This window comes from Plectropomus leopardus, chromosome 19, assembly GCF_026936395.1.
Source record: "Plectropomus leopardus strain MGB_pleo_1.0 chromosome 19, ASM2693639v1, whole genome shotgun sequence".
NCBI classification, from domain to species: domain Eukaryota; kingdom Metazoa; phylum Chordata; class Actinopteri; order Perciformes; family Serranidae; genus Plectropomus; species Plectropomus leopardus.
The window spans coordinates 4,730,581-4,758,538 of NC_142194.1; the positions used below are offsets into that span (position 1 = coordinate 4,730,581).

General features: G+C 37.2%; 1 long non-coding RNA gene across 1 annotated transcript in view; it reads left to right on the forward strand.

The window, feature by feature from the left end:
• Positions 1–17,366, forward strand: part of LOC148186284 (uncharacterized) — a 31,226-nt gene extending 13,860 nt beyond the window's left edge. Inside the window, exon 3 of the long non-coding RNA XR_015774919.1 lies at positions 17,281–17,366. This is a non-coding gene — a long non-coding RNA (uncharacterized LOC148186284). The remainder of the gene's footprint in view (positions 1–17,280) is intronic.
• Positions 17,367–27,958: the final 10,592 nt, after the last annotated feature.

Sequence of the window (27,958 nt, forward strand, 5' to 3'; positions counted from 1 at the left end):
TTGGAGCTAATATGTACCAGAGCAGTTATAGAAAACAGTATATTTAATGAAAAGTGCCAAAATGAAGACCTACCCTTCACTGTAAATGTCTGTGCTTAGAGCTTAAACACTCTGAGGTTTGATCCAGAGCCAGTTTCTCTGTCATTAATGTGCATCTGAGGAGAAATGGAGTGATAAGACTGATTTATTGCAGTGCAGGCTGGCAAGAAGGTGCTGCTTTGCCATGTGTTATTATCTACACCAGAGTATTAAGGTTTTTATTGGCCCTTTAGGTTGAGACATGAAGGTCTGAAGAGGGGCTCCATTTTGGCGAAGACTTTGAAATACAGTGTTCTTTTCTGTTTTCATACACACAGTGTACTCATGCTGTTAGCAAAGCAATCCCTGGTACTGCTTTCTGTGTTTCATTTCAGTTTCATTAAGCATTAACACAAGTTCTGAATAATTGTAGCTGAATAAAATAACAGAGAAGCCGCATAAAAGGAAGAAACAAGGCCCGGAGACACACTGGTCTGCAGATAAAAGAGAGAGGAGCCGTCTGTTGTATGACTGTGTGTTTGGATGTGAGAAAGAGAGAAAAGAAATCGTGATTGCATGTGACCTGTAGTGTATATCGTCTAGACAAAGTCAGCAGCAATACGTGATGTATGACTGTGTGAACAGCCGCCACCCATTCCTTTCTGTGTGACACAGCTTTGTCCAGCTTTTTAAATTTATTTTTGTATCATTGTCAGTAGAATTTTTTTCATTTTTTAAATTACACTCAATCTTTTGCCCAAGTATTTAAAGTGGTATTTAAAGTCATACAAGATGCGATAGATAGTAGATACATTTGGATAAACACATTATACTACCCGATGTTTCTGCTCCAGTAGACCCCTGTCCCTATTGTACCATTTAGTTATCAAACAAAAGTGATTTCAAAAGCAATTACAAGTGCATCGATTCGATGTGACAAAAATCATAGGTGAGACCCCCCCCAAAAAATATTTAACTTAAAGAATGCATTAATAAATGAAAAAACAAAAATGCAAAATAAATTCATTATGAAAGGATTTATGAATACAATTAAAATGCCATTCAAGTACTAGAGAATATAAAACAAAAATAAGCTAAATTATACTAAGATAGCTATAACATAGCAGGAGGGTTAGAGCCTAAAGAGTTGTAAAAGCTTGCATATTTTTGGCTCAAACAATTTTTGAAGAAATTTTATTAATTAAATGGCAGCACCACTTCTTTAACAAATAAAGGTCATTTAAATTGTGTCACTTACAGAGAATTTGAAACCAGAGTGCCCCGGGGATGACGTTTTTCTGTAGGCCACTGAGGCTAGTGTCGCCCTGGTTCCCTCGTCAAAAAGCCTATTTGAATTTCATTTTAGATCATTGCCGAAAACAAGCTCTGTGGTAAACAAGCGTTTATGATACTTATACATTTTGTTCAGCCAGGTAATTGTGACAAATGAAGGACGTACTAGGATTTTTGAAGCCTAAATGTAATTGTCAGAAGTAAAAAGCTAACGTTTGGCTATATATAAACTAATGACACTACGGCCGTGCTGTCATCACTACGAGGCTGTAAAGCTGTGTTTACCACGGTTTGATGTGATGATGTTATGTAGTCTTATTTAGCCACTTGTTAGCGCCACCATTTTTAATACACATAAAAGCTTCAAAGTTCACAGTGGGGTATTTACTGAAGTAATTTATGATGTAGAACAAAACATGTAGGTCTCTGAATCTAGCGTTAACCGCAGACCTTATTTCCTCTAAACAGAAACCCATTGAAAAAACCCATGGACTTTGACTCAAGGGAAGCAAGGGTGCTGAAATATGGTCGAATTTCTGGGTTTTAGGACTCATTATAGGGGTTTTATACTGTATGATATCATGTGTGGCTCTGGAGGAGAGGTCAATCATAGAAAATTAATTATTTGCATTATTAGGGACGTAGGATCCAGTGTTTTTGGAGCTCAAACACATACTAGATTCTGAAATACGTCTCTGCCTCTGCTGCTTCGTTTCTGACCATTCACTGTTTAATCTCTTACAAGCCTCCAACTGGAATGAGAGTGCAGTGCTGAATCGCTGGAGTACCATTTTAATCAAAAGATAATAATCAGGAGGCTAATCGAAAAATAATAATGAAAATAATCATTAGTTGCAGCCGTATTAGATAGATGGTCAGCTACTGGAGGGCTTTTCTTTTTTTGTCCTATCTCCCCATCCCCCTAGCTCTCCTTTCAGCACTTCTCCTCTTCCTCCCCTCCAGTCTTTTACCATCTTTCCTCCAACATCTCCTCTGTCATCCTGTCCTCTCAGACCCATATGTTATTTTTTCATGGTGCTGTCATCGCCATGTTTCATATTAAAGGCTTTTAACCCAGAGCCCTGACACTAACAGAGAGGGAGCCTGGCAGCTCGGTGGAGCCACATGTACTGTACACCTTTAAGCGTGCTCAGAGCGCTGTCTGAGCGTGTTCTGAATGTCTGACCTTGTGTTAATGAAAGTGTGCATTAGTGTGAATGTGTGTGCCTTTTATGTCGGTCCGTGTCAGGCAGGCAGAGTGTCTATGTGGGGTAAATGTGTGGTCAGGTGTGCAGTATGTGTGAGTTATCAGAGACTGCATGAGTGTGAGGCACAGAAGGAAAAACATGCAGTATGATACGGTCTGTGCATACACGCTACTTACGTGAGTTAAATAAATAATGTTTATGTCCTCACCGCATAAAAAAAGCATGTCGGTGTATTTCATAAAATATCCATGTACGTGCATGACCTTGACTGTTTGTCCCCGAAATGTTTGTGTAGCCTCTGCTTGTCAATAGAAGACAGCAAACACAAATGTCACTCTCCACACGACAGGGCAATTCAAAGGAGATTACCCTGAAACTGTAGCGTGTTTATTTGTTATAGCATTCAACTAGCATGCAACTGTCGGCTGAAGACAGAGAAAGTAAAATGGTCCATTCTTAGAATATTTAGTATTAAAATATGGCAGTGTATTTGAAGAGACCGAATATATTAAACATGAAGGTGACTGACATAAGTATATGTGTGAGTCAAAAGTAAAGTCAGAAGCTGTCCGGCTGCGTTGTCATGTACTTGCTTGCAGCTGATAACAGTCTTCATTTAGTAGATAATTTAACGTGGTTCAGTGCTGCTGACATATAAACTAACATGTTTTAGTTTTATAACGTGTTAAGTTACACACTATGTTTAAACTTATTATAAACATACTATAATAATTGTGTCATACTGTGAACCTGTGGTATTTTCTGACATGGTTATCGTACCATTAAAATCTCAGACTGTTTCAACCGTACTCTTTATAAGTCAGAGGGCTGTAGCTAAAGAGTGTTTTCATTATGGATTAATCTGCCTAGTTGTCAGTCTGTTTGGCCTATAAAGTGCCAGACATTGGTAAAAATAAATAAATAAATAAAAGATTTTTTAAAAAAAAGGCCTATGACATGTTTCTAGAATCCAGACGATTTTTTTCTGACTAATAGTCCAAGATATTATGTTTACAACGACATAAAAACAGACAATTAGCAAATACAAGAGAATGTTTGAAGTTTTTGCAAGAAAGGACTTAAATATTTAATTGACTACTCATTTTGGCTACAATTTGTTGTGTATGCTGAGTACAAAAACTAACAAGTACAAAAGTTTGGGGATCCAGAAATACTGTTGCCTACCAGGCAAAATTACAGAGACACGTCACTTGACATTAGCAGCTGTGCATTAACAGAGCTCAAACACAGACTGTTGCATTGAGTTGCATCAGAATCACTACAGACAGGTTGCATCAATCATCTGTCATTACTGGTCCATTTAAGGTCCCTGCCACCTGTAGTTTCTACATGTTCCTGTCACACGGCTGATGATCTGAGCTGGTGACTTTCTGCCAGCTTTGTTCTGCTCCCTGGTGAATTTTTCAGTATACAGCTCAAAGCACCTGAGAGAGCAGAGCTGCACCTGTGCTACCAAATAAAACTGTAAGAGATAATAGTGGCTCTGACTTCACAGCGACAGCTCCCGACTGAAGTATGATTCAAGACGGGCTTTGTTAGCCCACCATCCAGGCAGCCAATTAGCCTGGTTTCATTGCTGAGCAACTAATGGCTACATTTTTCCCAAGAAAAAAAAAGCAGTTTTATTCTATAAATGGATGATGTGGGCTTTCAGGAGTGTAAATTTGTATGCAGACAGCTGCAGATTAGTAGCCTCTGTGCAGGAGGTCCGACTTTTTAATGTGCTGTTCTTTAAGAAAAAAGTCTGTACTCAAAGAGGTAGATTCAAATTATTTTCACATCAAATGTGTATTCGCATAAAGCAGTTTTTTTTTCACTGTTCTGTCAAAAGCAGCAACTTTTCTGTCTGACAAAACATAAAGTCAACAAAAACCTCTGTTCCACTTCCAAACAGCAAAGTAGTTCATTGAAATGATAAAATACTCTCTTATTAAAATTTAGTTTCATTATTAAGTGGCAAAAATGATTTGGACTGCTTTCACTCAAAAACTCTTTTTCCTTTGGCACACTGTTTGCACGGAGTTAAACCATGCTGTTTGCTCAATTTACTTTCACATTTCTGAACACAGTATTTACTAAAACAAATAGCTTAAGTCAAGCTGTGTCACTAAACTAATTTGTTACATATCCTTGGTGCATTTTAAACTCCCTTTTTAGTGGGTACAAGGCTGAAACATGCATATCACATAGACTACATTACTGGCAGCAGCCATGATTCAGTGGCTTATTTTGTTGTCAGTATTAATTATGCTTAAATGTAGTTCATAATGTTTAACAGCATTTGTTTATAAACTTTTTTAAACAGCTGCAGCTTATTTACAACCAGTTTGTTGTTTATATTAATGTGGTAATTGATTATCAGCTGACACATGTATTCATAATATGATAGCTAATGAGGATTCATGAGGCTCATTTGAATGTTAAATTTCACTCAAAGTCACAGCTTCTTTATTGTCATTGAAACAGCTCCAGAATAAACGCTGCTCTGTAGTTACGCTGTGTTTTTGCTTTGCCTTCTGTTTCTGAGCTTTGAGACAAATTTTGATTTCACACGTCCTCAACCATAGTTTACAACACACTATTAGTGACGTGATATAATTTTTAAGCTCCATCTCACAGAATATTACCACTGATGAATTCTACTTTAGCAGGTATGTTGTATCTTGTAATAGAGCACTTTCTTAAAGTGAAACTTCTGTATTTTTGAACCTGGATCCTTTTTGTCCTCCACAATTTTACATAATGTAATCCCTCGTTCTCCCTTAATGTATGCCCATTTGTATGCTTGTTTTTGCCACGGACAGGCTCAGACAGTTATTGTAAGTCTGTGAAAATATTGTGCAAAGAATCCCACCAGAAATGAAACATTTTTCCTTGCCTTTCACTTGATCTTGTCTGCTTATTGTTTGTAACCAAGTCTCACTCAAGAAGAATTGTCTTTTTGAAATCTGCAGACTTGATATTCAGCTGTGACTTTGAAAATCTTTTTGGTAACAATCAGTTATGCTTCCTGTACTCCGAACACAACTATCTCTCTCCGGTGCTTCTCTCTCCAACTTAATATGATACAGTCTCTGGCATTGTTGATGTGTAGTGTCGGCAAAAAATGTTGCTGTGCATTTGCGATACCTAGAAAGCGCCATCATGCTGAGCCCTGTTCAGACTTTATAAGGAAAACAAAACGAATCATTGAAAATTCATACCAAACAGCCAAATCCGATTCGACTGACATAATTCTTAGTCTGGTACAGCCCTATGAGTATTGATAAAGTACTGAACTGATAAGGAATATCGGTAAGAACAGTAGTATTGTTTGGAACGTAGTCCACCCCTAGTTTTGTGATTGCCAGCTTGAGTTCTCCCTCAACACTGGACCAGTTTCAAAAAATTTTTTCTCCATTAGTCACAATCATAAAATCATAGGACAATAGGTTTTAATGACAAAACTTAAAGGCATAATGTAAACTGTCTTAATTTTATGTATAAACTCTGTGTTAGTTTAAGGAAAAATATCTTCCATAGGAAATACATTTTGCTACAGTATTAAACAGTCTTAAGATGCACTGCTGAGATAAGCTTCAGCATAATTAAAAAAAAATAGTCATAGAGAACATATTGCATAATGTAAGTAGAGTAATGAGAACAATTAACAGATGATCAAAATGTGAAGTTAAACAAAAACATATGTCCCCTGGCATAAAAAAAACTGTGTTTGATGACAAGGTGACAACAAAGCTGAATGGGAAGAGCTCTTAATAATCAAAACCCAGAGGTTTTACATCCATGCCGGAGAAGAAAGTCACTGTTGAGAGTTTAAAAAAAGTTTCAGTGAGAGCCATCTGCATCTTTGTATGGATTCAGAGTGGAGCTCTTTGATGGGGTTTGCATTTTTTAAGATGTTCTCAATCAGAGGGCTTCTGAATTCATCCCAAGGTTTTAGTTTGCTGCTGTATAAAATATTAGCCCACTGAGTTCCCCCCAGAAAATTTCCTTTAAAGTTAAAGAGGCAGAGGGCGGGCAGGCGGGTGCTGAGCTGTGCATGAATATATACATGGAGACACACACACACGTGCTCCACTTCTATTACGTAGATTGCATTTCTCATTCCCTTTCAGCAGCTGTCCTCATGTGTCTCTGCGTGGCCTTTTCCTCCAGCTGTTGCTTTGATATTAGCTTCATGAAATCTGTGTGAACACCATAGACGCAAGTAATCTGCCCCACTGCAAGGGCTCGTTCAGATCGTCTCTCTCATTCTCTTCTCATCTTCTCGCGTCCTCTCAATCTTTAATCCCTCCAGCCTCAACAGAATACAAGAACTTTCAGTCATCACTCTTTTTTCTTCCTTTTTTCTCATAACTTGGAGCAAGTTAGGTGAAAGGATGTAATGTTTTCATCATCTTCTGTGGGCATCTGACTGTGTAGCTTTGATAAGGTTTCCTCCAGGTGTCCCGATAAGTCAGGTTCAATGTTTTGTCCTCTGCTCACCTTTTGTACTCGAGGCAATATGTTGGGTGCCAAAATCTTCCTTTCAAAGCACCTGAAGCGTCATCAACCAGCGTGATGGAGAAGAATCCTAAACTGACCTTGAGCAAATCAGAATAAGATAAAAATATTAACTTTTATTATAGTAACTGATAATTTTAAAGCAAATCAGCCCGACAGCATCAGCTATGCATTTAAATGTAATATAGTTTTCCCTCTGGATTTTTATTAATCACTTTCATGTAACATTTTAAATCAATTAATAATTAGTTGTTCTCTGGAAATTGGTGTCTCATCACAGTTTGACCTCCGTTTTAAACCTTAATACTTTTATTGTATTGAAAGAAATGTGCCCGTCGCCCGGAGAATTAAACTGTCAACTGCTGAAAGCCGGCATTAAATGCCTGCCCGGTTTTATCTACTTTAATTCCTTTTTCATCAGATATTCCCCGTTTTGTTTCCTATTCCTATTTCTTTCCTATTTCCCATATCAGCACCAGCTTTTTTTATAAATGTCAAACAATATCCAACCACAGTAACACTGTGGCTTGTAAGCTGCTGTACATTTTAGTGTCACTGTAATATTTGACAATTTCTTTAACTTTTGTTTTTCAATGATTGAATACAGATACAATGAACATTTGCCAGATACTTTTCTCTGAAAAATGATCTAGAATCTATTTTTTATACTTTCAGTTATGGCTGCTTAATATTTTTTAAAAATACATTTTATTGAATGTGATTATGTAAGGGAGTGTATCTGTATTAATAATTCTAATGATGATGATAAAAAACAAACAAACAAACAAAAAAAAACAACAAGATAATATTACCTTATCACAGGTGCTTTATTTCTTCTGTACAGCAAACACAAAATAGAGTCTTTTTTTTACAGCCATTACGTTGAAACTTATCTGGACACTGTGCTTATTATTGTAGTTTTGAAAGAGCATGCACTCACTTGTGTCTGTTGCACTTGTAGTTATGGTGCTTGTCGACACGCATGTGGCTCAGGAGAGTCTGACTTCACACAACAAACACAGCCTGACTTAGTCACATACACATTAAACCTCTCTAAAAGGGAAAGGTTTTATCATTAGTCATGGACAATGAAAACAAGTTTTCCTTTTGGATGAAGCAGAAAATGTTAGAGCAGTTTGAGTTTTAAATTTTCAATTTTCAATTTTAGTCCTCCATTGTGACTGTTACACATGTGCATATGGCATTGCTGAAACGATTTTGCAGTCATACTTTCAATAACTGATATTGAAACGTACAAACACTAAAGCAATACTAGCACCTCTTTAAGGCAATACGGACACAGTTACTTTGAGTTAAATGCTCGTCACAGCAATGATCACGAGGACAATTTGAATGTTTACTATGTTCACCAACTTAATGTTGGCATGCAAACATTGAGGTATTAACACTTAAAAAGAACATCAGTTTTTTTCTTTGTACTTTTTAAATTTTTTCCCCAGGTTGTTTCTTTTTTTCAACTTAAGGTGATTGTTTTGCAACTTTTTACTAATGTCTCACTAATTTTTTGGGTCATTTCTTTTCAAGTTGCCCATTTCCCTGTTCTTTCTATATTTTTGAAAGAAATCAAGCAAATTTGCACAGGTTTCAAAGGATTAAAGGAACCTTAGGGGATCATGAGTCAGTAAGCTTCATCCTCTGGGGATCGTGAATGTCTGGACTTAATTTCATTGTCATCCATCCAATAGTTATTGAGATATTTCAGTGTGATCAAAGAGGTGGAGCAAAGGACAAACATTAGATATTGACCCCTTAAGCCACTGGCTATTTTACAACAGCTGGCAGTGAGGTGACATAATCAATGATAAAGATTGATTGCTTATATCTTAATGGTTGTCTCGCTGATGTTTGGTCAAGCATCTTGTGTCGGAGCAAACACTATTGATTCACTAGTAAACACCATAAGCCGGCCTCTGAGCAATCCCAGTTCAAGACTCAATCAAAACTCTAACAAGGTTGTTTACAAATAACACACCCCTCGCTGGTCAGGAGATTTTCCTTAGACGTGTCAGAATCGAAACATTGATGTTCTCCATTGATGTCCGGGTGCATCTACTTTCAATTTGAGCGTTAAATGTGATAATGAATGGGATGCTTCAGACCTCATTACGGTATCGAACAGGAGTTTTGGAGTCTGTTCTGCCCGGCCGAAGAGGAGATGATGAAGCTCAGCTCATGCAGTCTTCACTCAATAAGCTGAGGCAAATAGAGCATGTTAACTGAGTCTTTGGGGACTACAGATCACTGTTATTGATTTGGTCTTGGTCTGCTTATGGTGTCTAATCAATTCCAATTCATTTGACTTAAAACTACTGTTGATAATGATGCAGCCCTCATTTTTGTTGATTAGATGACCTGAACTGCATGTCAGGATATCTCCAGGTTTTTCATCGAGAACTTTAAATGGCAGATGTAAGCTCGATGAAAGTGGACTGATTTAAAACCCTGAGAGACGCACTGTGACTAGACGCCCATTTCATTTAAGGCGAGGCTCTGCAGAGACCTTTGCTGACGCATTCACACTTTCCAGGCACGTAACACTCTGCACATGGAAAATCAGATTAAAGGATGTGTTTCAGTGACATCTGCCGTTATGATAAAACATTTTCGCGTTAAAAAAGTATTGTATGCTCAGCATTCAGAGGCAATATATCTAAAATGGCATTAATCTAAAGAGATGAGTCACATCGTTCCTGTGGATGCATTGAATGAGTTTATGCTGCAGGAAAATGATCATCTAGCTGTTATGATCACTCGTCATCAATATTGATATTGTTCGTTTTGGAGTCATTATTATCAGTATGAAAATGATATTTCATGTTTTACAAGATCTGTTCCAGCCAAGAAATATAGGGCCTAGGCTTGTGTGGTATTGAATATTTTATACTTTCCTGAAATTTCACCAGGGTATACGGAATATGGCAGTATAAGTGTGTGGCGCGAACCCCTCCTTCCCCCACACCCTGACAGCGAGTGCACTACTTTCAGCTTTTCAGACTAATAAATAAATACACCGTAGGAACCTCCCAAATGTTAAGAATAGTAATAATTCTCACACCTTTTTTCCTTATTAAACAGAGGAATACAACTATACACCTTTTTAATCCAACTTTCTCTCGGTTACAGAGGACTGATGAGGCTTAATTACCTCATTAACTCATCATAAAATACACTTCAGTCTCGTCAGAAACAAAATAAAACTCAACCGAACCGTTTTGCTCACTGTTGCTAGTAATTCAGTTAGTAAGTCGACTTTTCCAACAATCAGCAGCATTGGTTTGGTCGAAACAGGGACACAGGACAGGAGCAGCTTAGAAGCAGCAGAGCAGTGCGCCCCTAAATGAAACCAAAACACAGCGAGGACACTAGCTCCTGAGATTTACTCACCAAACAATCTACCCACTTATGGCGTGTGTTAATTGTGGAGTCTGGTAACTGTCAGAATCTTTTTAAAATGCACAAGTGGGTTTTAAAAAGATGTTTCTTCTTAAAAACAGGTGGCGAATGAGGCCCATAGTTCTCATTTTCTTTGTTTCTTTGTTCTGCAGAAACTAAAAGTATTTATTTCTCACAGAACACTGTCAAGAAGACGCATGAGCACTCTGACTCAGACTAATGGAGTCTAAAATGGTGGATTAGCATCTTCCGCTGGTTAAAATACCATCGTTTGTCTCACTCAGATGTTGTGTTTCTGTATCCGCTGCTTTGCTAAAATAGGCCCCACACAGTGAAGTCCCTCAAAGCAGAATCATTCATTTCTGTGTTGTGTATCAGTGAAAAAAGCTCAAGTTGATTACAGGAGCAAGCTTTCAGGTTTTTGCTTCATTAAGTTTATGTTCAGAGGTGGCACAACAACATACCCCTAGTTCTGAAGTATATCTTTTTGTTGCTTTTATAGACAAATCCAGCAGCTTTATTGATTTCTCAAAGGCCGTCACCATTACTGCAGCGGCAGAGTGGAACTGAACACATTTATAGTGAGAGTATGAGCAGGCATGTTTGGGTTAATCACAGTCGGCGGTCGCTCGGTCTCTCTGACTGATGAAGTTATTCAATCTCAAAGCACTTGTCTGAAGGTGGTTATAACACAGGCTTTGAGAAAAAAGCTAAGAAAAAAAACATGAATGTACCACTTGTGTCCAACCTCCACAGTCTGGATATGAAAAAGTGTTGTATGGAGTTGATTAAATCCAGCAGAAATTACTGCCTAGCTGATGATTTAAATAATCAAACTCCATGATTTCTTGCATTGCAATCAGGAGAAATAAATATTATTATTAAATATTAAATATTTATCTTCCTGAGTTGTTGTATGGCACTTGTACATGCAATGCTGGGTCACACTGCCTGCGTCGCGCCAGCAACCTGAATGTATTGCTATGGCTCTGAAGCGTGTGGTGTTCACACAGGAAACATTGCAGCTGTGGGTCTTCTGCAGAGCTGCCTCGCAATACTACTGTATTTCCATAATTAAAAGCCAGCACTCTATTTATTTATGGAGCCATGCAAGCCACTGCATTTTCAAACAGTCATACAAATATTTCATAATAAAAAGCCCTGTGTTAACAACTGGAGGGATTCTGTCGACAGAAATGTTGTCAGAGGGCTTTTATTTTGAATAGACAGAAAAGGTCCAGTTAAAAATGAATATTTTTAGGTTTTTTTTATGTCTGTGATGGCTAAAGACGTTGAAACTGTAGTGCTTTGTGATATAATGTCTGTGGTTTAACAAAAGACAATTTTTTATTGTTTATTTCTGCTGAAAAAAACGTAAGCATCGCACAGACAACATAGGCGAGACTCCTGCTCTCTTGCTGTTATGCAGCTGAGCAGTGCTGCTCACGCAGACAGTGCGGCCGGGGCGTTGAGATGTCACAGTTGGTCTTTGTGGTAGGCTGTTTGTCTCCAAACCCCTCTACTAAAAAACTCCCTCACATAAAAATAATAATTTTAATGCAATGTTTCTGTAACTAGACCTTTATCAAGCTTTGGCATTTAACAGAAGACTAGAACATGATTCCCCATCATGTCCATAAGAACTGCAAACCCCTGGCACCTGCATCACTGAAGAAAAACAAGTACTATCACCTTTTGAAAATTTTGGGATCAATTTTGTACTCTAGTATTGGTTCTTGTTGACATCCTTGGTCTTAAACAGTTCTTGGTTGGTCCATTGTCGGCAAAAGTGTATCTGTCATAGTAACAAGAAGATTAAAGTATTCTGTCAATCATTTTTTTATTTTTTTAGAATTAAAATTGATTTCATGAAGATGAACCTTGTGGCTCCAGGGTTTGGTTTGTTGAGCTGCTGATAAGAGCACAGCCAAGAAAAGATGTCCATTTAAACTGGAATAGATATTATTGACAATTTAGGTTTTGTACATTATTTTGATGATCATATTTGTAATATGTAACTGGTTCTTCAGTGTCTGTGGGACAGATTTATTGGCAGAGATACTTTAAGTTAAACCTTTTATTGTAGTGTTTTAAAGGTTTGGAAGTTGATGCCGCAGCAGTACTATAGATACGTCTATAACTGTCAGTCATCCTTGTGTGTTTTTGGTGTTGTAAGAGTAGAACAATCATCAAAGGTCCAGTCAAAATTAAAAGTACACTACAGTTCAATAAAACTGTTAGGTTTTTTAGATTATATTGTTTTTTTTTAAAACAACATTTAGTGACCATATTTGCAACATATAACATATAACAAGATCTACAGTACAAATTTATTGCCAAAGGCACTTTGAATTATGTATTATGTATTATGAATTATGTACAAAATAACATTAACACAGGTTTACAAGTGAGATGCCAGCAGTGATATGGATACATCTATAACTGTCAGTTGATCTTATCTATTTATGGAGTTGTAAGAGTATAAACTCCATCAAAGGTCCAGTCACCTGAGATTATTGCGATGCAGAGTTGTTATTTTCACTTTCCCTCTTCAAAAGAAATAGGCTTTAAAGCACTTAAAGAAAAAGCCATCAACTGTTAGGATTTAGTTAGGTTTTTCAAGCGGTTTTAATTGAAATTGGGTGCAAATAAAGTTATGGGATGGGATTGCAGTTATAGAAAAGAAATGCTTACTATGACAGCATATTAGATTAAATAAAATGTGCTGCTGACAACATATTGCAGGATGAGTTAAAAGACCCTGAAAGGAAAATTATGGTGAGCAGCAATAAAAAGTCATCCGAGCAGAACTTGTGTTTTATTGCACTGAGCATCCCCCTTTCAAATCAATTTGTTTGCATAATTAGAGTGATCCTGATAATGTAATGCACAAGGGGAGGTAGAAAAACTGTTTTAAATAACAGCATAATAAAGATAATGTTAAAAGCATTTCGACAGTTATTTTCCTGCTCGTACACAGAAGCAATGAGACCTTCCTGTGAGTGAAAACTCTCTTTGCACTCTTAAATTCAGCTCTTAACCGTAAAATGGAGGAGAACACTGACGAGCACCATAACTTTTATGTAAGACCATTGAAAGACTAATCAGCTCTTACGCGAGGCCCTGTATATCTGTCGTTCCTGAGCTGCTTGTAATGGTGAGAATGACATAAGACACACGAGTCAAAATCAGTGGTATTTCTCTTTGAAGCCTCCTGAGCTCTCCTCCGGCTGCTTTCATCTCGTTGCACCCACGTGCTTTTGATTCTCTCCCTCAAAGTGCCTCTCCACTCTGTATGTTCTCTCATGTACTAACAGAAAGCATTTTGATGTGAGAATTTCCTGTGATATATGAAGGCTTGTGTAGAAGCATGGCTCAGATTAAAAGAGTGTGTTGTTTTGGAGGTGGTTGTTTGGAGGGGGAGGGCATGTGAGCCCTGAAGACCACACTGTTCTGTTGAAGTAGATCTGAGTCAGAGAGGGAATTTTTAACGCTGCGTGTAAACCCTATCAGGAAACGTCTTCCAGGAAATTGCACTCAAACAGAAAACAGAATGGTAAGCACCGCGGCCAAGTGCTTGTAAACATGTCTATATAACATGAACTTCTGTACGTGTGCAGTTCATGCAATGTTTCTGTGAGCTATATCGCCGCATATTGGCTTTTTTCAAATGGGTATTGATGCACATGTTGGTAATAAGCAACGAGAACCTGCAGCAGAGAAATGGCAAGATGATGTTTGAGGTTGATTAGAAACAGCAATGCCATTGCATAGTTTGTCCACTAGAGAGCACTGACAATCATATTTTTGAATTGTCATGTCCTGATCAATTCACGATTTAGTCAAAATGCTTTAAAAACTAATTGAAGAATTTATGAAAAAAATTGTTGTAATACAACAAAATGAATAACCACTTCTACATAAAATATTGTAGCTACAAAAATTGAGTTCTGTACATACAGTCTACAATGTGCGTGTATATATATATATATATATATATATATATATATATATATATACTGTATACTTGTACTAAGAAAAATCCTAATCAGGATTAATATAGGTAAAATATTCTCACTGTTTTTTTTTCAATGAAGTCTGGCTCTGAAGACAGCGATCATAACGACTTAATTTTCCTGTTGGAATTTACTTTCTGACCATAAGGTAAACCAGTGAAAATACTCTCAAAAAAGCGTGCATTTAAATAGAAATTTTTTAGGTGGCTAAAATACATACATTTTGCATACAGCGATGGTTATGCTGCAGATTATTCAGAGTGAAAGGGACATTTTGTTGGATTGTTCAGTGCTTTGAGCACCATAAATAAATTTACTTGCACCTCGTTTGTGTTGGCAGCAGAAATCACACACAGATATTTTAAAACCGACACAATTACAACCGAAAGTACATTGATGGCTTGATACCATTAGAGTTAAGTGGGGGCATTTTTCATGATTTTGGTGAACCGACTCTTTAGTGTGAATGAATTGATGTTTGCAAAGGAAGGCTGCAGATGCTCCTTTTTATGACAGCAATGCACTGAAAGTAGCTTCTTAAACAACCTGTGGCAGCACTTCAGTGACTGTCTTTGGGGCTCTGCTGGTCTAATCAGACGCTGATTTACACCCGCATTGTCAGCCGAATACATAACATTAGATAGCAGAATAGAAAACCAGCTGCAGCCTGGGTCAATTACCCAACACTTAACCCTCCAGAGCAACTCATCAGGCTGTAAGATGAAGGACGGAGTGGATGATTCTCAGGTTAATTGGGTGCAGGTAAACCTTGTTGTTATAATGGACCTCAGCTGCCAAAGCTGAAGGCCGCAGACAACACCGCTGTATGTCCTCATGTGTACCGTGTTCATTAGCACCATAACAGAGCAGTGTGAAAACAGAGGTGACCTTCTCTCGCTGTCATGTGCTGAACGGCGAAGGACACAGATTTCACCTGTAAGCCTCGGCATAAAGAGAGACAATCTTCATCTAGAGCTGGGGGATTATGGCCAAAATGATAATCCCAAATGCTTTGATGAATATTGATTATATGTCACAATTATTGATTGACTTTAGTAACAAAATGTTTTAATTGCACTTTGACATTTAAATAAACAGACTGATGCCCATTTACAAAGGATCTCCTAGAAGCAAAATATAAATAGTTGTACAAGACAGGATCTCTGCAGATCCTTAAAAAGTCTTAAAATGTCTTAAATTAATTTTAATTTTTCAAGACAAGTCTTAAATGTGCTAAGACATAAAAGGTACAATTTTATGAGTCTTTTCTTTCCTGACATTGCATTGTCCAATCTAAAAAATAATGGGTAACTTAAAAAAAAATATTGACAGAATACTACTTGCATTACTGTCACCTAAACATCATGTTTTGTGTTAAAGTAAATAGGGTTTTTACATCAGAAAAACCCCTCTGGAAGAAATGTTTGCATTTTAACTAGACAATAATCTTTTAGTATAATCTTTCCAAATTTTTGAATTTGGTCCAGTAGTAGATTTCCAGAATTTGGCTGTGCTGGGTTTTGCTTGTTATAAGTAATAGACAGTCATTTTCTTATCTGCCTTACTTAGATTATCATTTAAAGAAATAAAACACCCACGGATACACAAGATATTTTCTTGGTTTTAATCAGTTTCTGCCTCTCAGCTTCACACATTTGGATTCAGTTGTTGTCCTGTCCTCAGTTCATCAGTCCTCTACCTCAAAAGGAATTAACATGACAAATTGATCTGAGACTAACTGGTGTAATCAGCTCACTAACCAGCTAATGTAATCAAGCTGATTCAAGGCTTGTTTCCATATGATTTCCCCCTCTAGCCAGCAGCAAATATAGAGGCTCTCTAATGAACAAAGACAGAAAAGCAATTCACATGCTTAGAGAAGATATGAAACTCATAGACGCAGCTGTATATCTGTGTATGAATGCAGATTTAGATGTGAAGAGGAGGCGGAGGCAGAAGGAGCACTGCACCCACCATTTCTAAATATTTTTCAAGTGGAAAGCAGTGGTGTAGAGATGAAAATACAGTATTAAGATCTGGTTATAATGGTTTCGAGAGAGGAAGAAAACTTAACGACATTTAACTTTTTTTTAACGTGTTGGACTATGGACCATGTGTCCTTGAGGTTCATTACAAATTGTAAAGCTCTGACTCACTGCTGTGAGTTGTACTCTCGAGTAGGATGGGCTGCTCTGGCGACCTGTAGGCTCTTACATTGGTACATATTTACATATAAGGCAATCTTGCTCTGCTCCCACACTACTCATATGTTTTCATTGTGTAGAGAAAAATACCGGACAGTATTAATTGCCTTTAGCCTGCCTAGTTGTAGAACTGATTCCCAGAAAGTTCTCTTTTGAGTCATATATAGTTCCCTTTTAATGAAAATATTAGTGTTTGAGAACTGTATTTTGTCCCCCTTTGTGTTGGTGTCTGCAACTTTGTGTTTTCACTACTAACTGTTTTGTCCAGGTCTCCCTTAAATGGAGATTCTTAATCTCAATGGGACCAGTTTGTTAAGATAAAGATTAAATACAAAAATAAACAAACTTACAAATATATATAATATTGACATGTAATATCAAATAACAGGAAATTTCCACGCTCAAAGTTAATGCTATTTTCCTGATGCTCCTGCTTTATGTTACATGTTCAAGTGCTGAATCGCAAGGTGGTTTTTATTTAAAGCAGACACAGAAAAGCACTTTGTGGTCACTTAGAGGTTAGCGGCCCAAAAATCCCCCAAAGCAAAAAAACAAAACAAGATATGGAAAATTTTCAGCTTTTTTTGTTTTTAAATATTGCAGGGAGGAAATGACCACAGTGAGCTGTAGGATGAAAGACAACAGACAAACAGATGCCTGCGGCTTGTTAGAGGCAACACATCATCAAGGTAAAGCCTTTTTTTATCACGCTATCCTGCTGTATGGAAAATCTAATGGAGCTGTACGCACAGTGTGAAATCTGCTGGTGGGTGCTTGCGGCTTATGTCTCTAAATGTCTTTCTTTAACTCTTTTTTTCTTCTTACTGACTAGCTGCTCAGGCTGGCAGTGGTCGATTCAAGTGTCATTTTGAATATAACACCAACAACTGTATTATAGTGTCACTGAATAACCAGGAATAAAATCAAGGATTGCAGTTAGGCAAAAATAGGCATTTCACAGGTTTAGTGTTTATGCAGGACATACATTAATACATTAATTAATTGGCAAAGCAATAAATTACAGTTACACTCTCCATTAAAGTCATGAAAGTCAAGCTGATTTGGGCTTGATTGCTCCAGACAATTTTTGGCCGGTTTTAAATATTATCATGCTAAGTTTGATGTAATGTATGTAATTTTTTTTTTACATGCCGCAATCAGCTCTAATGTTTATATTTACCAATTTCAAATGGTAAATATTATGTTCAGTATTTACAATCCAATATCCTGTTGTGAGTAGACCCCGAGGATTGCTGGCAGTCCTGCAGGCCTCAGTGGATTTTACTGTGATATCAAATATTAAATTCATTTCAGAATTTGTGGTTAGTGATTATACCTATTTAAACCATAGACTTTATTAAATAATGGATGAAGCCACAGTGCTGTCAATCATTGGTTTGCTGACTTAAACTTTGGAGCCTCATGTTAGGCATTTTTTTTGACAAGAGGGTGGAAACAAACCGTTATCAGTAGGAACTGGCTCCCTCATAGTGCAATAGGCGAAACAAGAGGTGTTATTGCATTGCATAACTCTTCAAAAGTTGAGCAGATCATTCGGAAGTTTTGAATCCATAGTTCCTCTGTGATATCGTGGGCTATTACCTCCCAAAAATCCCTCATACATGGCCATTCCCACGTATATGGGGCTAGCCTTTCCATTATCGCTCCATAACACACTTCTGTCGCCTTGGATTGGAAATAATGGAGCAACCACAAATTGTAGTTTTTACACTTTGGTTTTTGTAAGGATTAAACAATCAGATGTAACATATTAATTAGTGAGCTTTAGAAGTGCTGGAAGGTGTTTTGGACAGAGCCAGGCCTAAAGGTTTCCTTCTTTTTTCAGTCTTTCTGCTTAGTGAACCAGCAGTTGGCTTTAGCCTCATATTTAAGAGGAACGTCTATCTTCCCTGCTCACAGCAAGAAACATTCCTGTCATAGAAACCAGGGTAATGTGATGTGCCCTGTCTTTCTACAAAAAGAATTTCTTCACGTAATGAAGACAAAGAGGTTGCCAAAAATACATCACACTGATTCACAATGTAAATAGACAGAAGCATTCACAGAAATATGGTGTGTCCCCTCTAGCTGTTCATAAAAAAGCATATTTTTTGGCCTCTAGTTCTCTCTGCAGCTTGTAAAAACCCTGCTCCCTTTGTGCGATTCATGATTAAAGTGGTTTGTATATTAGGCTTCTACTTTGCATTTTTCCGTCCGTCCATTGCTCCATCTCTGATTAATCAATTCAAACAGATGGGTTTGATGTGGTCTGAGAGTGATTTCTCTTTCATATCAGAGGAGCAGCTTTTGCAGCAGCACTCGAGCCTCCTCATGTGTGTCATTTTCCCTCACAGGGTTTAAAGAGAAATGTTGGACTGATGATGGAGATAGGGAACGAAAATGCGACAGAGTGAGCGAAATCAGCACCATCTTAGATAGGTGGTAATGAGCAGCTGTCTGTCAAGTAATCAGCAAGTCCATCTCAGCACAGAAATGATGGCTCAGGCTATCAAACACAGATACAGGAGAGAAAATGTAAAAATTATTATTATTATTATTTAAAGGTACATTAATTCAAGGAAATTCAACTGAGTCACAATGCTCAATCAGCAAGGGACTAATATCAGTCATCAACTAAGTCATTAAATACCAAATCTTACAGGTGGCAGCTTTAAGTGCAGACGAAATTATGGTTTTTTTTTATCTAGACTGTGTGTGAATGTTTTTTTCTGGATGCTTTCCAACTCTTGAATTTCAATCTTCCCGCCTGTTTGTGAGAAAGTGAAGGGTAAAAAAGTGATGGGGGGAGGGAAAAATTAGCAGCAGCACTTTATGATGAAGCTTTTTGATGTATTGCGAGCATCCTTATCTGTGCTTTTTGTCTCTGTGTGTCTCAGAGACATACATTATGGTGCTCATTAATCTGTGTCACATATCGTAATTAATGACACACTTTTAACCTTTTTACACCTTTTATTAATGGTCATGCTGGGTTATCAGATTCTGATTATTGCAAAAATACATCAAGCATCAGTGCAAGATGTAATGCTCCACAGGTAGTAAAAAACACATTAATGTTGACTTATTAACCCCATAGTGTGAGTCTGAGACCCTGTCTTTGACTGAAAATGCACCAGTGTTAATCCTTTTTTGGAAATAAGCCCTTTAAAATATGTTTTCTTTATTACAACTTGTCCCTGTAGAATTTACCAGGTCCCGAAACTACTAGAATCAAGCATTTTTGTGAAGATGTGCTAATGAATTTAGCTCTTCCTGAAAACCTAGTCATTTATCCTATGTAAGGCAGTAGCCCTAAAGGCTTAAATCTGACCTGCTTTAAGCTGTGGGAACCCTGCAGTATGGAAATTTGTTGTAAATTTAATGAGACTTATGCTAAAATGATTCCAGCTTTGGATGAAATGTCACCCAAATCCTCTGTTTGATGTCACTTTATTTTCTCATTGATATGTTAAAGGAAGAATCAGAGTCTGTGTGCGGTGTAGCACATGCATCCTTTTTGTCCTCATGTGTAAATTATTTACACATGTGACTGCAGTGCATTGTGAGGAGTTATCCCATGGCACAAACAGAGCGTAATGATAGCCTCACACAGCCACCTTTGTTCATCTGCAGTGGCGGATCCTGTTGCCCCCCGGCCCGGTGACATAACTCCGCTGTTTTTGGAGACGTTGTTTGAACTAACAGTAAAGAATGAGCTAAACCAAAGCAGCCAATATAGAATTCATTATTTCCATCGGTTTTCAGGATGTGGTTTGTCTGTTTGCAATTTGAAAGGAGGAAAAGGTTTGTGTGTGTGTCACTGCTGAATATATTCTTGGTGCTGTTTATGCTGGAGGTTGCCAGGCTGAAAGGTCAAGGTTCATTGTATTAATATTATAACAGAGGTTATCTACCCTTTTTATGTGGTGTCAGATGTATAAATAAATACGATATCCAGAAAGTAGGGTCAATAGGTGAAATTATTATAACTGAGGTGAGCTGTTCAAAACATCAGATCTTGGAACATTTCGTTGGCTCAAAGAATAACTGAGCAATCGCTACGCCTTCTCCTAAAAATAGCATTAATATACTGTACAAAGCTAGTCAAGCTGCTTTATCAACGTAACGAGGAAAATGTATTGAACTCCTCCTGGCTAATTATCTAATTAATGCTTTTATGGCTATAATTAGACCATTTAGAGCACCTTGTTTAACGTTAGGGAAAGATCACCGTCTGAAAGCATGAGAGGGAAGATACTTCCTTTTTAAAAGATTTAACTGAAACCACAATCTTTCCCCAGCTTTAAGTTTTTTATTAGTCTAAATCTAACACACATGAGTAACAGGACGGAAAGCCCAGACTCTGGTGTCAAAGTCTTGTGCTTTGTGTTAACATGATGTTGTTCTTATTGCTTTTTAAGATATAATATGCAACTTTGCTACTTTAAAATATCCAAAAATGACCTATATAGTTTGATGAGTTGTGTTTCTACATTACCTCAAATGTGTTCAGACCCAGAGAAATCCGTAATTCTATTCAAGGTAATGGTGCATTTAATTTGGTTTCCTGTCAATGGCGTCATGTCCCCTTTACCCACTCTAGTTGCATGAAACACCCGATGAAATGTCATTGTAAATCACACAATGTTACACCATTTTAAAACAGTAAAACGTAGGGCTGTCAGCATTAATCTGTTCAATTGTGGTAAGTGCGTGCTGCTATTTTGTCCCTTTGATGGGCCCTTTTACTTGTGCTCAAGCCGCCACCGCAGCATCCTTCTTCCTGCTGCTGCAGTGATGGAAAATAACGACATCACTGCATTTTTGAATGGCTCATTTCACTTTAAAGAGCTTCCAGACGGCTCAGTTGACAAGTCAAAAACAGAGTTTGTACAATGTGTGTGAAGTACTTGAATAACACTCAGAAATGAACTTGAAAGTATTGGAATACCTTGAAAATCAGTTGTTTTTTAACTTGATTGTTGAGAAACTACTTGAATGTAATTTAGGAGAACAAAAGAATTATTTATATTAATTATTAATTAATTATTATTTGTATTAAATAATTTTAATACATTTTAATAAACTTATAACATAAATGTTTCTTACTTAGACAGCAGGAATGGCCATGCTTGCAGTTATTCTCTGCTGAGAGTGGCAAAGGGCTGTTTTTACACCAGTAAAAAATCAGCACCAGGATGTTTCGTTGTGCAACAAAATACTCCGGCGCAGTAAATATGCAGCTGTGTGTGTCTGACTGTTAATGGTGGAAGGAATTTGTACAATTCTCCTGCAGGTGGAGAAATCAGTTTTGTGCTTAAAAATGATTGCTTGAAAATGTACTTGAAAATCCTTGATTTAACTTGCCCTTGTCTGTATGAACCCTGCAAAAGTATTGTGCACCTTGTGTCAATAGGATTTAAGTTTGAGGTACCACCTGCGGACTAAGTACACAGGTGCAGCTTATCAGACTGGTGTCAGTGGGAAAAAGCATTGCCAAAGGTGGAAAGCACTATTTTGGAGTATGCAAATCACCACAGACCTGTGGATGAAACTATTCCCAAACAAGACACTCTTGTAAGAATTGCTTTAACTTGTTAATTTAAATCTGTTTTGAAATGCAAAATAATGTAATTTTAAACATGTTATGAATAATGTGATTAATTGTGATTAACTATTGAGATTCAGCAATTAATTGTGATAAAAAACAAAACAAACATCTGACAGCCCAAGTAATAGAGCATTGTTTTCTGCCACACAGCATGATTTTTTTCATTCATTGCATGCCGTTTTGCATCACTGAAGGCCTATTTTATTGATATATTTCAATATCGATTCACCTACAATTTGCTACTGTGACCAATGGCTCGTGCCGGACACCAGTCTCAGTTAGAAACCTCAGGAAGAACGACTGAGAAGGGATCCCTCTTCCAGAAAAAAGCAGACGTACAATAGATTTTTTACAGAAAAACAATTTCAGTAGATGAAAAAAGAGAGAGAACAAAAAAGAGGGGGAAAGAAAGAGAAAGAGAGTAACAATAACATAACATAATAGTAATACACATGAAAATTAATAAATCTATGTATATTATATGCAACCATTGTAGGTTGTGCATGTGGCAATAACAGTCATGTGTATAATAATAGTGGAGGTATGACTAATAATAATGGTTCAGTTCACAAATATATGGTTCATTTTTGAACCAAGCCCTAATAACATTGTACCTGAACTTTTTGCCTGGACTGCAACAGCTGGTCAGTTGCTGTTGTGCTTTTTGCAATGAAGTGAAAGTCTGTGATAAAGTGAATTCTGCCACTTCCTGTTGCAAATTAAAAGCTTTTTTAAAAAAGGAAGTCTTCTAGGATTTCATACACAGTCCAGCCATATGCAAGATTTGACCTAGTCTTGTTTTTATATTTCATAAATCATTCAAAGATTATTTTGTATAATAAGAAAGCCGAATAATGATATTAAACGTCTTCCTGTTCCAACGTATTGTTATTATATCCGCCCTTAAAAATCCAATATTGTTTGACCTCTGCTCTGTTTTATATATATATATATATGCAAAGAGGCTGCGCTGCTGAGAGCTCAGTTGGTTGTACACTTGCCAAAAAAAAATCAGTTTTTCATGGTAAGCTATGGTTTTTGTTTACGTTTGGCGCTGTGCACCTGGAAGGCTTGGGGGTTGGAAGTTGGAGTATTTCAAATGGGAAATTCCATCCTCCTTCTCAGCCTGGAATTCAGCATAATAATCAGGGCTTAGGGCAATTTAAGGTACTTTGTATAGCTGTCTGGTTAGGTCATTATTCACTCCAGGAACATTCTGTATCCCTCCACCCAAACTCTTTGACTTTTGGACAGTGTCGGGTTGTTATGTTGTTGAAGTGAGATTATTTTGTATGATGATACATTTGTTTCACTCCAGTCTTTTGACCATGAAAAATCATTGTTGTAGTCCTTTTGATTGGAGTATTTACTAGGGCTGGACTCAAATATTTGGCTTTTCGAGAACTGGCTAATTGGTTAGACATTCGGATCTTCTTTTTTTTTTTTAACCCCTGCGGAGGACAAATTCCATTTCAGTGTTTGTGATCCTGCTGCTGTGCCTGTCACACACACAGTGACAGAGATGATAATTTTACCGATCAGTTTTTAATGAGTAACTGAGTATCAGTTTTTTAATGAGTTTATTGACTGAAAAAACAAAAAGATAAAAAAAAATCCAAATATAAAATCATAAGTCATCACAAATCATCATAAAATTTAATAAAGATGAAAATCAAATAAAATGAAGGGACTGACCCCTTACATATATGTCAATATATCCACGCTTCTCTCCCTGTTTGTTCTCTTTTATTTTCTTAGATACAAATACTTATATATGCTTAGGTACCCATGTTTGTCCATGCATTTTCATTCAGTCATTTCAGACTAAATAAGAGGGAGAAAATAAAGAAATATTTAATATAAAAAAAATAAATCAAAATGAAAAACTAATAATAATAAATCAAAGTAAAAGGGGAGATGACTGTTATACTAATACTAAAATAGGAAAAAATAATAAAAATAATATAATAATAATAAGAAGAAGAAGAAGAGAAAAAAAGAAGAAAAACCTGAATTAACACAGGTGATATGTTCTCTATTCTCCATCCCCTAAATCACTGTTTTTTCAATGAAGTCTGGCTTTGAAGAAAGCCATTACAACAATTTAATTTTCTTGTTGGAAAAAAATTGTCTGACAGTAAGTTGAAGGCAAAAATCTACTGTACTGTCGATACATAAGTATTCCATACAGTCCCACTTCAAAAAATCTGAACTATCTCTCTAAAGTCATTAAGACTGAAACATCATGAATGAATATACCAGCAGTTAGCAAGTGATTGTGGAAGGAGTTTTTCACTTTTTTTAAAAAATATATTCCTAGCAGCTGTCATGTTTCCTCCTATGAAATATTTAAGATCTGTATCGTGCTAAACTTAGAAATCGCAAGCACTAAACCTGTTGAGCTGTTTATCTATAATTTAAAATGCGTGCATTTACATCAGTCTAACTGTATCAGGTTATTCTGGTTAACTGGGTCTTCAGTCTCCTTTATTTTAATATGTAAACATTCACCGCCCACAGTCTGACACAAAGCTACATCACAACTTCATATACCTGTGTAATCGGATGCTGTGCAAGGCAAACTAAAAATACCCCCGCCTTTGATCTTAGACAGATCTCCGAGTATACCATATATTATTAATCGTGAGCAGACCAGCAGCAGAGACATGACCCTGTATACCTCCTCATTACTGCCTTGATGAGAGCTGAAATATCCCTTTAGGGCTCAGGCGATGCCCTAATAGCTGCTGTCTGGTGACTGAGAAGTCTGGTGGAGAGCGCAGTCACTCGTGGCATACCAAGCTCCAACCACTCATTCATTCAACCACAACAAATTGACCCAACTCGCAGAGGCACCTCCTGGCTGCACAAGTGTTTCTTAATGCAAGAAATACAAAATGTATAAATAATAGCAATATACTTTAGCGCAAGAAGGCATAAATGGTATAGCGGATAGATTAGCTCGCTTGTTTGCCGCCCAGATTCCCCCTGAGGAATACCAGGCATGTTCAGAATTTCTCATAAACCAATGTACACACTGTGTGTGTGTGTGTGTGTGTGTGTGTGTGTGTGTGTGTGTGTGTGTGTGTGTGCGTGCGTGCGTGCGTGCGTGCGTGCGTGCGTGCGTGCGTGCGTGCGTGCGTGCGTGCGTGCGTGCGTGCGTGCGCGTGTGTGTGCTCGGCGTAGTACACAGCATGTGCTGTAAAGGCTTGTCACATCCACACTGGAGTGTTTAGGTATTCTGGCTGTTTGGATGTCTTCTGTCCTGAGTATACTGAGAATTTGATGGCTTCATTAAACTTTATATACTCCAAAAACAACAACAACAGAGCAGTTAGGGAGCTGTCAATCAAGCATGGTCTGCACATACCAGTGGTGAAAAATATTCAGATGTTTCACTGTGATGTAAAAATACTCTTACAAGTGAAAGTCTGGGGGGTTTAGAGATGATTTACAAGACAAGAAATAAAAAAAAATTCTAAAGGTGCCAGTGTTGTCCAGTTGGCTGATGTTCAACTGCAGTTCTGTGGCAAGATGTTTTAAAACCAATGAAGGTTTTCCTGTTTTATTATGTAATAAAGAATAGTTTTAAGAATAAAAGAATAAGAATAAAGAATAAAAATAGTTAAGACAGGATTAGTGTAGCAGCAACAAAGGAGTGCCTGACAGACATGCTGTACAACTTTTTTTTTCAGTTTTATTCTGATGCTTCATGTCTGTCATCATATTTTATGATATCAATTAGTAGCTGGAGCAGTCCTCCATTAAATGCCTTGCACACAACCTGGAGCAGTCACAGATAACACACCTCAAAGTCAATAAATTCTAGCAAGCAGGCCTCTGATCACTACATTTTGGGGAATCGAAGAGACCGACTTATTATGCTGTCAAGTCTAGTTTACTTAATCTGAGCTCTGTGCAGCTAAAAGTTGATGATTGATTGATGGATGGATGTCGCCATATTATTGGATGAAATTGGTTAGTACTGGCTTATGTAAGCATGTCATATTTTGTTTAAAAGGGAAAAAAAGATTTGAATTTGCAATAAGAATACAAAGATTTTTTTTGTGTGCATATGTTAAATAGATGCATTATATGTCCAGAGGTGTGATATAAAGAGTTGAAAGGGAATTTTTCATTTCATCTCAACTTTGTATGTCATCAAGTAGCTGTACAAAGTGAGTAGTGGCAAAGTTACTTAGTTACACTCTGCAACTGGTGCAGTCATCACAGTCCAAAGAGGAGGTATAAATCAGTGTTTCACAGAGGTTTTGATTTATATATATATATATATATATGCAACTAATAATTGTTCTCAAATTTGGCACAAATGTTCACTTGGACGAAGTGATGAACTGATACTGCAGGACGCATTTCTGGCCATGTTTAGATTTTGGGGGTCAAGTGTCACCATGACTTTGCATATCTCTCATTCTCCTGCATGAGATATCTCAAATACACCTCAAGTGAATTATTTAAAATTTAGCACAAATGTACACTTTGACTCAACCATGAATTTATTAGATTTTAGTGTGAGTTAATTTCAAATTTAGCAAAAATGTTCACGTGGACTCAATAATGAAGCTATTACTTGTGAGTGCAATATCTCAAAATTTCCCCTGAGGGAATATTTTCAAATCCGCACAAACATTTACTTGTACTCAACAATAAACTGATTTTGCAAAAAGAAAAGGTCTGGCCAGTATTTAATGCCCTAACTCAGGAACAGAAGGGTAGACATTTGATCAGATACTGAATTGGTGACTTTTATCTTGGATGTCCACCTTGAAACTGCTGATTGTTGAGCTCCTCTGTGTGTGTGTGTGTGTGTGTGTGTGTGTGTGTGTGTGTGTGTGTGTGTGTGTGTGTGTGTGATGTGTGTTAAGCATCCATGTTTTCACGGACATGGATGTGAAATGCAAGTGCAACTTGAGAGGTTTATGGAGAGTGCAACTGTGTAAGGCAGAAATTTGGGTCCAAGACCCAAAGGAGTAGAACCCTATTGAGTAAGTGCCGTTGTGAGTGAGTGTTTGTCATATTTATTTGTCGTCCTCTGAAGCAACTCAAACTGCTGCATACATCTTAATGGTGGGACAAATGCGCAATTGCCTCACTCCGTCGTTGGACAGAATATAACAAGCTGAAGTGACTTTGCTCAGCCTTGTGAAGCTGAAAACATGCTTGCTGTTGATTGCAGTTTTGATTTTGGGGAATTTAGCTGTTTTTTTCTGTTTGCTAAAAAAGTGCTTGAAACCACAACTTGCCACTTATGGCTATATCAATGTTATATATTTTTTTTATCTTATACATTTTTTTTTAATTATGCAAAAATTGCCATTTCCACTAAAATCTCAATGCACAGGGCAATTGCAATATTTGTCAAAAATGCTCAAGATAGCATTGTTTTTGCATATTGTGCAGCCCTAGTTTATTCACTCATTTAGTCTATATAATGGAAACATAAAAGCAGATAGAAATGGTGCCAGTTTGACTGAATCACCAGCCAGCCCTTATTTTCCCTGGAGATTGTACTCTGTGGCAGACAGAACTGCATAGTGAAATGTAAGGTTTATAAGGCCAATCTGAACGCTGATGGTGTCATTATGCTATAGTCATTACATTGTGCAATCAACATTTACTGCATAATAGTATGCTAAAACGAAAACTGTC